Below are 12456 nucleotides of genomic sequence, written 5' to 3' on the forward strand. Positions count from 1 at the left end.
GGCATATTATGAAAAAGGCACAAGAAAAGCTTGGAGCATTGCTGGGGCGAAACCCTGGCTTATCCAAAGATTTCAACACCTGTGTTGACTTTAGCTTGACGCCAGAAGAATTTGAGGCAGGGTGGACTGAGCTGATGATGAAGTATGAGGCTATGACTGACTCTCACTTCGAGAATCTATACAAGTACAGAGAGACATGGGTACCCTGCTACTTCAAGCACTGATTCTTCCCTTTCTTGCAGTCAACTCAACGCAGCGAGGGGTTCAATGCTGTCCTTAAGCGATATGTGAACCCACACAAGTCAATTTTGAACTTTGTGAAGCAATATCAGAAAATCCAAACACACATACTAGTCCGAGAGGGTTCAAAAGACTACAGGACAGCACATTTACAGACTGAAATGTGGTCATCTTACCCAATAGAGAAGCAGGCGTACAGATCGTATACTAGGGACTTCTACGAGAAGTTTCGTGATGAGTTTCAGTTGACTACAAGGTACAATGTGCGACCACATGGTGAAAACTTGTATGAGGTTTACCCCAATCAAGAGTGGGTTGCCAAATATGGTTCTAGGGGCTATTTTGTCACGGTCGAAGCTAGTGCTGGATACTACAGGTGTGACTGCTGCAAGATTGAGAGGGACGGCATGCTTTGCTGCCATATCTTGAAAGTTTTCAACCAACTTGGTGTTGATGAAATCCCAGCGCAGTACATACTTAGAAGATGGACACCTATGGCAATCCCCAACGCACCCCCTGCTGTCGAAGACCAACCTGATGAGATGCCACCACAGTCGAAGAAGGAACTGAGGCATGCAAATTTGATGATGGATTTTGGTAGTCTTGCCCGGGTTGCTAGTGCATCAGATGCTGCAATGGATATTGTAAAAAAAACATATGCGTGGTGCGCGTCATGAAATCAAAAATCTCAACATGTCAAAGAAGAAGAAAACAGCAGCACCAACAAGTGGGCCCTCTGGTGGTTCTGCGCCACCATCAGCTGGTGGTTCTGCGCCACAACTGAGTAACTCTTAGGCAACTGGTGGCCCTGCGGTGCGTCCTGGATCTAGACAACAGCAACATACTTCTGCGCCGCCGCCGAGTAACACTCAGGCAACTAGTGACCCGGCGGTGCGTCCTGACGAACTTGCACAAACCTCTTCTGGACCTAGGCAGCAGCGATCTAGTTCTGCACCGCAGAGAAAAAAGGCACCAAAACTAGCTGGCAACTCTATGAGTGAGGATGGACACCAACAAACAGCGTTCAGGGCTGCACCACAAACTATGGAGGCTATACAAAGCTGCTGGCCTGTACAGCAACTGTCGGGATATGTGCCACTAAACAGTGGAGCAGCACCGCACCTTTCAAGGGGCTCAACAATGACAAGGCCTATGCAAGCACTAAGAGGAGCTGCGCCACCACTTTTGATGCATACGGCACTACCAAGAGGTCCTGCGCGACGTCCTATGGGTCCTAGACCAGCAATTTGGCCTGCACCGCAAACTATGGGGGCTATACAACCACCGCGGGGGCCTGCCGCGGCAAACACAACCTATGTGGCTATCCCTGGACTGGCACCATCGCCTGCATCATCAGCAACAGTTGATGGCAGGTATGGACAGCACCTAGGTTCTTCAACTACACAAGAAGAAAATGGCAATGCAATTCCATCTCCTATTGTGCAAGCTCCTGGTGGACATGCGCACCAGCCGCTCAGTACGGCATCTCTACATGCAGCTGTTGCTGCCGCACAAGGTACTACGATGGTTGAACAACAGTTTGGAAGACCTAGTACCACACTTGGCCCTGTAATTCCTAGAGACCCTCCAAAATCAACAACAAAAGGGAGGGCAAAGTCAAAAAGAATTCAATCAGCACTTGAGCTGCACCCAAAGAGAAAGAACAAGTGCAGCTATTGTGGTTCTGTTAACCACAATGGTGGAAGCTGCCCGACCATATTGGTGTAATGGTCAAACAGTGACCAGATGGCTGAAAAGATGTGTCGAATGAAATTGACAAATTAAACTATTTGTGGGTCTATATGTTTGAACATCCTAACCTATTATTTTCTGGTTTACAGTTTCTTCTGGCTAACTTGCCTCACACTAGAGTTTGAGTTGCCTGGTTATTAGTTTTGAGTTGCCTATTGTGTGCTTTGAATTGCCCCGCAGACACCCTTGATCTCCCCATAATGGTCGGAAAACTTACATACATAAGATTCTGCAATGCTAAAAATGCAACAATTCCCTGGTTATGTAATGATCATATTATTTGTCTTTTATGGGTTATTCTGAAAAACTTGCCTCGCGGTAAAGCTTAAATTGCATGTTTATGCAATTCAGTTGCCTGCTCCAAGTTCTTATGCAGGAAACTCCCCTCCCCTCCCCTCCCCCTCGGCACTCCGAAAGTTCAGAAAAGGAGCAAAAAGAAAACAACACATGCATTTACATGGGATGTAGTGTGCGTGAGGGGAGAAAAAACTGACCTATGCTAACTTGAGTATGCTTTTCCATGGAGCCTTGTTGTTGGCGTTGTCAACCCACGCGTTAGTCAACTGTTTCCTTATGCTTGGAATATCCTCCGCTGTGAATTTTGGAACAACCCTTGCCTCCCATCCATTTGCTATCGTCAGAGCAAAAACACCACAGTCGAACCTAAACAAAAATTGAAAAAAAGAACTTTTCTACTTAGCTAGCTTCCTCTATGTAGTAGCTAGCTTCCTCTATGTCACTTGTAAAAAACTAAACAAAACCATAGTTAATATGTGAAAATAAGTGGATGCTTACTCATTGTTCTGTTTTGGAACGTCGATGTTGGTAAGCCCAAAGTCATCCAGCGAGACACGAGAACTGGCGTAATGCTCTTCCCATAGACACCGGAAACTTGCAACCATTTTCCTAGCGCAAACATCTAGAGACTTGTTTTTTAGCGTCCTCCAAGAATCAAGAGCTTCGAAACGTCGATCCCTTATGTTCACGTTAAAAATCCAGTAATGATTGCCTGTTTTAGGCTTTGTCTTGTCAATGTTCTCTAAAACTGGGAACATAATCTGTTAGAAAAAAAAAATGGGGTTAGTATAAAAAAATAAAATACTAGAAGCTGGATTTAAGCAACTTTTTCTGTTGTGCTCTCGCAAATTATGACATGGACTGAAGAAGCGTAAATGCACATGCAAGTTTGGTACTTGTGTGAGTAATTTGCCAAAAAAACACAAAGATGCATAGGCAAAGTTATGTACTTATGTAAGCAACCATCTAAGAATGCACAGGCAAGTTATGGACATATGTAAGAAACTTGTCACAGAAAGCAATTTCATGGGCAAAAAGTTTTAGCATAAAAAGTCATATATAATGCATTGGTAAAAAGTAAAAAGAAACCATTGACTTACCATGTCTTTACGGTCCAAGCGATTCGACTTCTTGAACCGGGAAATGAGCTCCTGGCCGTTCAATTCCATGTTTTGCATCTGAACCTGGTGTAAAGAAGAATACAGACATGACCATGACCTTTTATGAAAAAAGAAAAAGAAAGAAACGCAAAACTACACTGTTAGTTGCTTCGCGTTTTCTTACCGAGAACCTCACTGGCATCACGAGCTTCTTTGATTCTGGTGGCAAGTTCATCATTATACTCTCTATACCAACTTCCATTACATGGCTCACGACAAAACCTCCCTTCTTCATTGAGTTTGCGAGCTCCCTGACAGTGACAAAGTACTTGCCATATTCAATTACCCTTGGGCTGCATGAAAAAAAAGAGGCATTCAGCTCACAAAAATCCTTCTGTAATTTGCCTACCACCATTTCAACTTATGAAAAACATATGGGCATGGTCATATCAAGGAGAGACTGTTTCAAAAAAAAAGAATTTCACACTAAGACAAGTTGCCTGATTCCATAAGTGGATTGCTTGTAAATACAGTTTGAATTGCCTGGATAACATGATAGACCTTGCCTGGGGAAAGTGCATTGTGCAGAAGCTGACAAAAAAGAAATGAAGTAATATACTGTCATACCTGGTATCCACATCTGGTGATTCTTCTTCATTAATTCTTCCATGCAAAATAACTGATGCATACAATCTATTTGCTTCGGGTTTGGGCATGTAGACTTTCTTCTCATTATAGTCAATAAATGGTGACCTCTTGCAGGGAGGTGGCTTGATAATCCTTCTCTCGAATTGATGTGGATGCATCTCTCCTGAGCTACTACTACTGTAAATCTTGATGCCTGACCCCACTTCTCCTTGGTTAGAACTTTTTTCAGGTGTTTGGTACAAATTTCCTTCTGCTTGCACACACGGGTCAATGCCTTCAACGTCCAACAGATAATCATCCTCGGTTATATCAATGATTGGCTGGTTATGTGCTGGGAGTTCCTTGAACTCATGCTCTGCAAATGTGCTTGACCCAACACGTTCATCTGCTTTGTTATCTCCAGGTCTTGTGGGCAAATCATCTATACCTAGATCGAAACTTGGTGCTGGGCAGTACTCTTTGAAAAAATCATTAGATCTTTCGGTGTCCCTTTGCTCAAAATGTTGTTTATCTTCATTTGCTAAGCTGTGATTTGTGGAGTTGGATTGGGCATTCTTGTTGTTTGAATCAACACACCTTGCAAACAGCTCACTCACAGCTAGAACATTGATTTCTAGTGCATTGGTTGCCTTCCCATTAACACGCATGAATTCGTGGTACTGCTCCTCCACATTAGAGAAATGGTAAGTGTTCCCCTGGCCAGTTGCTTCTACTGCTTCTGGAACACTTGTGGCCTCAGGTTGGGCAAGTGCAGTTGAGCAGACAGGCAATTTCCCTAGGGCTCCTGGCAACTTTTGTTCCGGGCTTTTTCCCATGGTTACTGCTTCTGGAACACTAGTGGCCTCAGGTTGGGCAAGTACAGTTTGGCAGACAGGCAATTTCCCTAGGGCTCTTAGCAACTTTTGTTCCGGACTTTTTTCCATGGTTACACCTCCGGGCAGGTGTTGTATCCTATTGATCTCCGTACATAGGACCGGAGGGATGTTCTCTTTCTCCTTTTTGTGTCCTGCATGATTTAATGATCGAGCCTCAGGTGATGCCTTGAAGTCTTGCACCTTGGCCCTCTGGATACCATTGGCTGACTGCATCACATTCCCCCGAGACGGGGAGACACTTGAACATTTAAGTCAACTAGTGGTTGTGCTCTGCTGCGGTTTCCTGTGCTTACTAGCACTGTGGGTCCCTCCTTTAGTTGTATTGGCCTTACTTTTGTGGGGTTCAGTGTTTCCTCTGCAGAACTTGCCTGAAAAGCAGCTGGTCTTGCTCCCTCCTTAGACTGAGTTGCCAGAATATGTGATCCACTTGCTTGACATTGGGACTGAAAAATACCCGAAAGCTTTGGATCTACTCCTGTAGGTACTGCCTCATCTCCAACTTTGCTTGTTGAGCTTGATGTTGTACTCTTTACTTGTTGAGCTTTGGATCCACCATGAATTGCCTCTTTTGTTTCAGAATTTGCTTGTTGTTGCTGCTGAGAAGGACCAGATTTTTTCATGGCTGACTGCCTTGGCTTTCCCCCTTGGCCGTAACCGGGATTTTCGGCACGATATGCTTGCGGATGCATTGCTGTTTTGCTCATCACAGATGGCTCCAATACGAAACTGACAGTTTTCTTCATCTTCTTTGATGGAGGGAGTGGTGGTAGTTGGTTTCGACAAGCAATCTTCTGTTCTGTAGCTTCATTTAGAGCGGCGCCAAATTGTCTCATTATTTTCTGCCGCGTTGCCTTTGGGCATATTTCCTTGGGGTTGAATGTGAAGCCCAAATCCAAGTCTTCCCCCCTCAGCAACTCTTCGAACATCCTCTTCGCTTCGGTTGCCATGGTTATGTCATCAATATCCCACATTTCTTTCACTTCAAAAAAAGGGAAACGTGGTTCTTGGGAAACAGCAGTTTTGAATTCTGTCAACACAAGGTCTTTCATACAGATGCTATCTGCCTCATCCAATCCTTTTGCCTTCCTGTCCTTCTTCTTTTCAATCAGAAATTGTAGCGTGCATTGTTCGTCATCATCGCTTCCTGACTGCTCAGCTGCGGGATCCTCGTCCCGATCGGAGCCACCATTGCTGCCTGAACCACCGTTGCCACCTCCGCTGTCATCTTCATCCCGCTTCCCTTGCCCATCGTCTTCCTTGTCTTTGCCATCCCCATCGCCTTCTTCATCGTCATCATCCTCCTTTCCTTCACCATCTTCTTTTTCGTCATCCTCTTCTTCTTCTTCATCATCATTGTCCTCGTTCCCCTCAGTTCAGTGTTCCATCCCCGTGTCAACCGTGAGGGCCAGTGCTCCCTGGTTACTTGATTTCCCCTGAACTCCACTTGATCCATCATGACCATCATCGCTGTCTGAACTTTCATCGCTGTCGCTTTCATCACTACCTTTATCTCTGCCATCTCCCTCGCTTTCACTGTCGGCTGCCTCGCTGTCGTCGCTGTCTGAATTAAACGACTCCTACTCACTTGGTAAGCTGTCTCTTCCGGCTGGTACTCGCTTGCTCCTTCTGTTAGACTGTCGCCTACTTGTCTCGGCAGTAGTAGGATCTGCCTCCTTTGTCCCCCATTCATCATCATCTATCTTCCCAACCCCAGTCACGAGCTTCCCCACTGCATGAGAAATTACGGTACACATTTCGTGCACCAACCCTGTGAGCTTCTTTTGCTTCTGTAAAACATGAAAGTGGATGGTAGAGAACATGATAAGTACATATCTTCTATTAAAGATAAAAAGGGGAACAACAGTGAGAGCAAAAAAAACAGTGCTCGATAACTTACTGATTTGTCATATGACTCGGGCAATCTTGCGGCAACAAATTTGATGATGTGGTCCATACTGCCAAACAAGCTATCATCCGCACACCGAGAAAACTCCGTCTTGAGCTGGTGGTTTATAGCAAAAGAAGATTAAAAAAACTATGAGTGACAACAATTCTGGCACTCCCATAACAAAAAAAGAACTGAGAAATGAAGAAAAACAGTACTACTAATATTCTTTAAATTCCTGGAACCATTATGGCACTCCCCCCCCCCCCTGTTGCCTACTATTAGTGGATACTGTAATCAACAAAAATGAAGAACTAGTTTGAATAAGTTGCTAGTTTTCAGAACATAAGTTGCTTGGGTGGATGTATAAAGTTGCTACTTTTCAACATGTGAATTGCACAGACAAAAAAAAGAGCTAAAAAAGATGTACTCCAGCAGCTACTATTAGAATACAACAACCCAACAAATCCTTCCTGTGAACATAATCCAACTGTGTGCATGGCAAATGAAAAAGTATGATAACTACTTAGACCTACTTGAAATATATGTATGGCACTTGCCCAAAAAGGTACATCACCTTGCATGCTCTTTCAAAGTGAATTGCCTACTCTAAAAAATTGTAGTGTTGCCTAAAAACAATATGACAATAAAATATATATCCTAAACAGAAAAATTGGGTTACCCGCAAATGGCCATATTCTCCTGGAGCCGTCCTGTCCTTCTTGATAACTCTGGAGATTAAATCTGAATTCCAGACAGAAACCCTTGGTACCAAGTTGGGGATTGGCTCATCAACATCCAAAGAGTCTAGGTACAACAGCTGCGTATAGACAAGGAAAAAGAACAGAAATGGTTAAGTTACCTAATGATTGCAAAAAGAAAAAGAAAAGATAAGTAAACAATTAATGCTTAAAAAAACAGCTTGAAGCACTTACAACAAGGTGGAAAACACAACAACAAACAGCCTTCTTGTTAGCACGCCCCGAAGTGAATGCAAGCTTTAATTGATCAACAACAAACTGGCATATATTGGTTTCCGTTATTCCATTGACATCCATGACCGCCGGGAAACTCTTTGGGGAAATGCTCAAACTAGTTGAAGGGGCAAGGAAGCACGAAAAACAAGAGCTAGCCAAGCGCGGACAAAGTCATCATCATGAGATCCTCCCATGTCTACGATCATCTTGCACCATTCTGTGAGGGTTGGGGAGTTCTTCGATGTGATGTTGTAAATATTGTACATTGCCTTTGTGATTTCAGGCCGATTCTCGAAGCACACCTTCCTGCCCCTGTTGGGCAAACCCCATATCCTACGGACACTAGCGGCATCTACAGGAATCTTCCCCCTTTCTGGAATGACTATCTGCGAAATCTCCGGATCGTAATGCTTCATTATCCACTGGCTAAGATCTCCGGGCATGCTACTCGCTGCAAGGTCCAGAATGCCGCAAAATTCTTTTTCGATGATGACACCCTTTTGGTCAGGGACCAAGTCCTTGTTCAACTTGAAGAGCCTTGCACGAGATGCCCTGTTCCTACGACCCTATAGCACATAAGGAAAAAACAGAAAAAGGGGACTAGCAAAAAGAAGGGAAAAAAGGTTAATCACAACATAGGCAACTTATGCATCATGCTGGGCAACTGCTGAGTGAAACAGAGGCAACTATGCAAAATACCTCAGTTCCTCCCGTCTTCTGGCGTTTTGCTTTTGGAGGTTGGTCGACGTCTGCACATCCTCCATTTTTATTCCCAGCATCTGCAGCTTGGCTCTCGTTGCTATTGTCGTTACTAATGATATCATCAAGGCGCTTCCCCCTTACAGCTGCTGCTTTAGTTCTCATACGCTTTTACCCAGACATTGGTGCACTGCTCCGTGGCTGGAAGATAGAAACCACAAAAATAAATAAAAAATGGAAAATAAAATCTCTTATGTACAGTAAGAACATAAAAAACTCCTGAGCATGTGCACATCTGTGTTTGATGCTCTTCATCCCCATGAGATGCAAGGTCGTCATGGCTTGATCCAGCAGGTCCATCCTGTTTTGACTTATGACTTGTCCCAGCCATCTAATTTCTGCTGCATATTTAAAGGAACAGCGATTTAAAAAAAGTGGGCAATGAAAAGCATCGTAAACTATCTGATTTTTCAAATATATGTTACAACATTAATACAAAAGTACATACAAAACACCTAAGTAAAACATCACTACAAGGAACAACAAACAACTATTGCACATCAATTATCCAGGCAACACATGTTGGCATTTTAGGCAAACGGCTAAAGAAAGCTTGAGCAAGTTTGAGATTACACAAATGCAGTGCATAGGTGCCTGCTAGGCAACACATATTGGCATTTCAGGCAAATGGCTGAGAAAGCTTGAGCAAAAGCCAGGCATTACACAAAGACACTAGACAAAAAATGGTTGATGCATATTAGGGCAACTGACTAACAAAACCTTCAGAGCCAGGCACACTAGGCAACAGTTGAGGGCAATTCAGGCAACTGACTAGCAAAACTCCAGCAAAAAAGCATGACAACTAAATCACAAAACTTAAGCAAACTAACATATATATCTACAACTCAGTCGAAACAAACACTAACGTCGAACCACAGCACATAAACCTAATACACAAACATTTCAACAACATGAACCTATAGCATAGTTCTATTTGTTGCATGACAAAAAGGTGCTAGGAAACTATATGAGCATCCTATGAGTAGTTGTTGCGCAAGTCAGTAGATCACCAACGCCTTGAATGCTCACCAGCAACAAAACCAAATCTAACGAGTGCTTAATCCGTTTCAAATCACTTACCCCCCTATGCGTAATCTCTTCCGAATCTCTTACAATGGCAAAGGTATTCAGTGATTTCGCCCCTAAACTCATGAGATCTGACAAGCATACACAAAACTGGGATCGAGATGAACTGACCTGCGATTCTGCCCTCCGCCAACGCGCAAGGTGATTCTGCTCCTCCGCGCGAAACACACGGCGAAGACGGGCGTGTCGACCCTTCTCGCCCGCGTCTCCGACGCAGCAGCGCCTTCCGCCTCCAACTGCTGTTGTTTGTTGCGGGTGTAGACGAACAGTCCCGGTCGCCGCATCGACGCGCGCGTCGACCCTCTTCGCCCGCGACTCCGGAGCTGCAGTGCCTTCCGCCTCCGACGGCTGCACCGACGTATAGCCCCAAATCGCCGCCCCCCGACGAGCGCCTGGCCTGATTAACCACTCCCTGCACGCCGCGCACGCTGTCCCTTCGTCAGTACACCGGAGGACGGCCGCCGAATCGCCGCACCGCCGCCGATTGCTGCGGATTTGGTGGATTTGGGAGGAGCGCTCGGGGACGGTTTCGAAATGGGGGGACGGGGAGGAGACGGAAATGCGGAGGGAGGAGGAGAACTGCCGGGACCCACGACCGCTTATCCACCCAACGGCCTCTTCCGCACGACGCCACGACCAGGTGCCACCTGGCGCAGATGACGAGGCAAAGCGCTTCTCCACCCAGCCGCGCGATGCCGATCCGACGGCGCGCGAAAGCGTGTGCTGGAGATGGCAAACGAGCACTCGACCACTTTTTAGGATTTAGGTTACTTAATAGATAGTCATAATGTAGAAGTGCCCCGTGTCTATTATGCTGGAATTATGTGTCAGGGTCATTAATTCAGTTTTGATAATTTCTAAACAAATTCCAAAGGCCAACTCATGCATGGAAACTGAATAAGGGTTGATGTTCTTCCCGCCACTATGAGATTAAGATGAAACATACACATGTACGTGGTCCTCCTCGGTCGCATGTCTGGACATGTCATACTTGTGTATATTGTTTCACAAATGATCCGAGACCGTGTGTGCATGTTGTCTTATTTTGTGCTCTGTGTGACAGAAGTGAAAATATTTTGCACCGCCTGTGCTCCTCCTTGATTTTCTAACAAATAGATTAGCGCTATGGTGCGCATCTGCCTTCTTAGGAATACTTGGAAGTGCCACAACGTGGTGATTTAAATATGAGAGAGAGAGAGAGAGAGATGACTCACTCCATTATTATTCGCAGTTTTTTTAAAGAAGGAAAGCCCCTGGCCTCTGCATCGGATTGATTCATGCAGCCTATTTATTAAATAAAAGTATGGCAACAAGATCTCAGGTCCAGGATTGGCTCACAAATAGAGCCCAAAAATAACAAAATGTATAAAAAGATGCCACAGCCTGCGAAAAAATAGGCTACGATGACTAAACATCTAGCCTATTATTAGCTCGTCATCCAAATCGATTGAAAATAACCCGTTGCACCCTGTAACCAAAAGCTCCCTGGAGTCCTCATGAGTGAGTAACGACAACGTATAGATCTAAGCAGTGGTTCTGTAGATAACCTGCAAAAAGTTGTTAAAAAAGTTCCCGTTAAAGATCATATCATTTCTGCAGTTCCAGATAGCCCAAAATAGTGCGCATATCCCTATCAGAATATGTGCCGCAATATTTAAATTCACTTCATGTAGTCACATCCCAAATAACGTGTTGATGCTAATAGGAGGATTAACATTGAAGGTTATATGAAGAGTACGCCAAAGAAGTTTGGCTAACGGACAATCTAGAAAGAGGTGTTGAATCATTTTGTCATTGTCACAAAAACAACATCGGGAGCTACCGACCCACCTTCGCTTTACCAAGTTATCATTTTGTTAATATAACTCCCTTGTGGACAAACCACATGAATATATTATTTCTAAGCGGTACTTTAATATTCCAAATGTGAATAGACCTCGGGATTGGCCCAGAATCAATAAGGTCCAAGTACATAGATTTCACCGAGAAACTAACATTCCTAGATAGTTTCCAGTGAATGGTATCTGGCTGGTCTGAAAGTTGAACATCCATCAACCTGTGGACCAATTGCAGCCAAGAGTTCCATCGTTCCCCCACCAGAGACCTCTTGAATTGGATATTAAGTGGGACGGATTGTAATACTGTAGCAACATAAGCTTCCTTGCGTTGTACAATATTATACATAGTGGTATATTGTATGGCTAAGGGGCGTCTCCCCTAACCATGCATCTTCCGAGAATCTAGTCATGTTACCATTGCCAATGAATTTCTCCCTATGAAAAAAGGTTTTTTTTTCATCCTCGTTAACCCCTTCCAAAATGGTGAGTAATTAGGTCTAGCGGTAACCTGGGCCAAAGTCTTAGAATGTAGGTACTTATTCCGTAGAATTTGCACCCACGTTCCCTCAGTCTCAACAGATAATCTAAATAACCATTTGCTTAGAAGACACCTAGGTACTTTTAACTTCTAATTCTCGATTTCTAACGCTCCTTGGTCTTTAGGCCTGCAAATGATACCCCATCTGGGCAATATGTATTCCTCTTAACCTCATCAGATTGAAGAAAAAGCAAGATCCATAGAAATCTAATCTTTTCCGTACCCCTACCAGTACTTCAAAAAATGATAAAAGGAAATTTGGCAAACTCGTAAGAACTGAGTTTATCAACACTAACTGGGCCCTGCAGCCACGTCGACTCAAGGCAGATACTACATGTACAGGAAAATAAACTAGTGATCGCATTTTTACACTATCCTAAATACAATGATCAAACAGAATAAAGCAGACAAGCGGGTTAACCAAGTTAACATGTGTTTTATTTTACTCTGTATATATTGCG

This window comes from Triticum dicoccoides, chromosome 7B, assembly GCF_002162155.2.
Source record: "Triticum dicoccoides isolate Atlit2015 ecotype Zavitan chromosome 7B, WEW_v2.0, whole genome shotgun sequence".
Lineage (NCBI taxonomy): Eukaryota > Viridiplantae > Streptophyta > Magnoliopsida > Poales > Poaceae > Triticum > Triticum dicoccoides.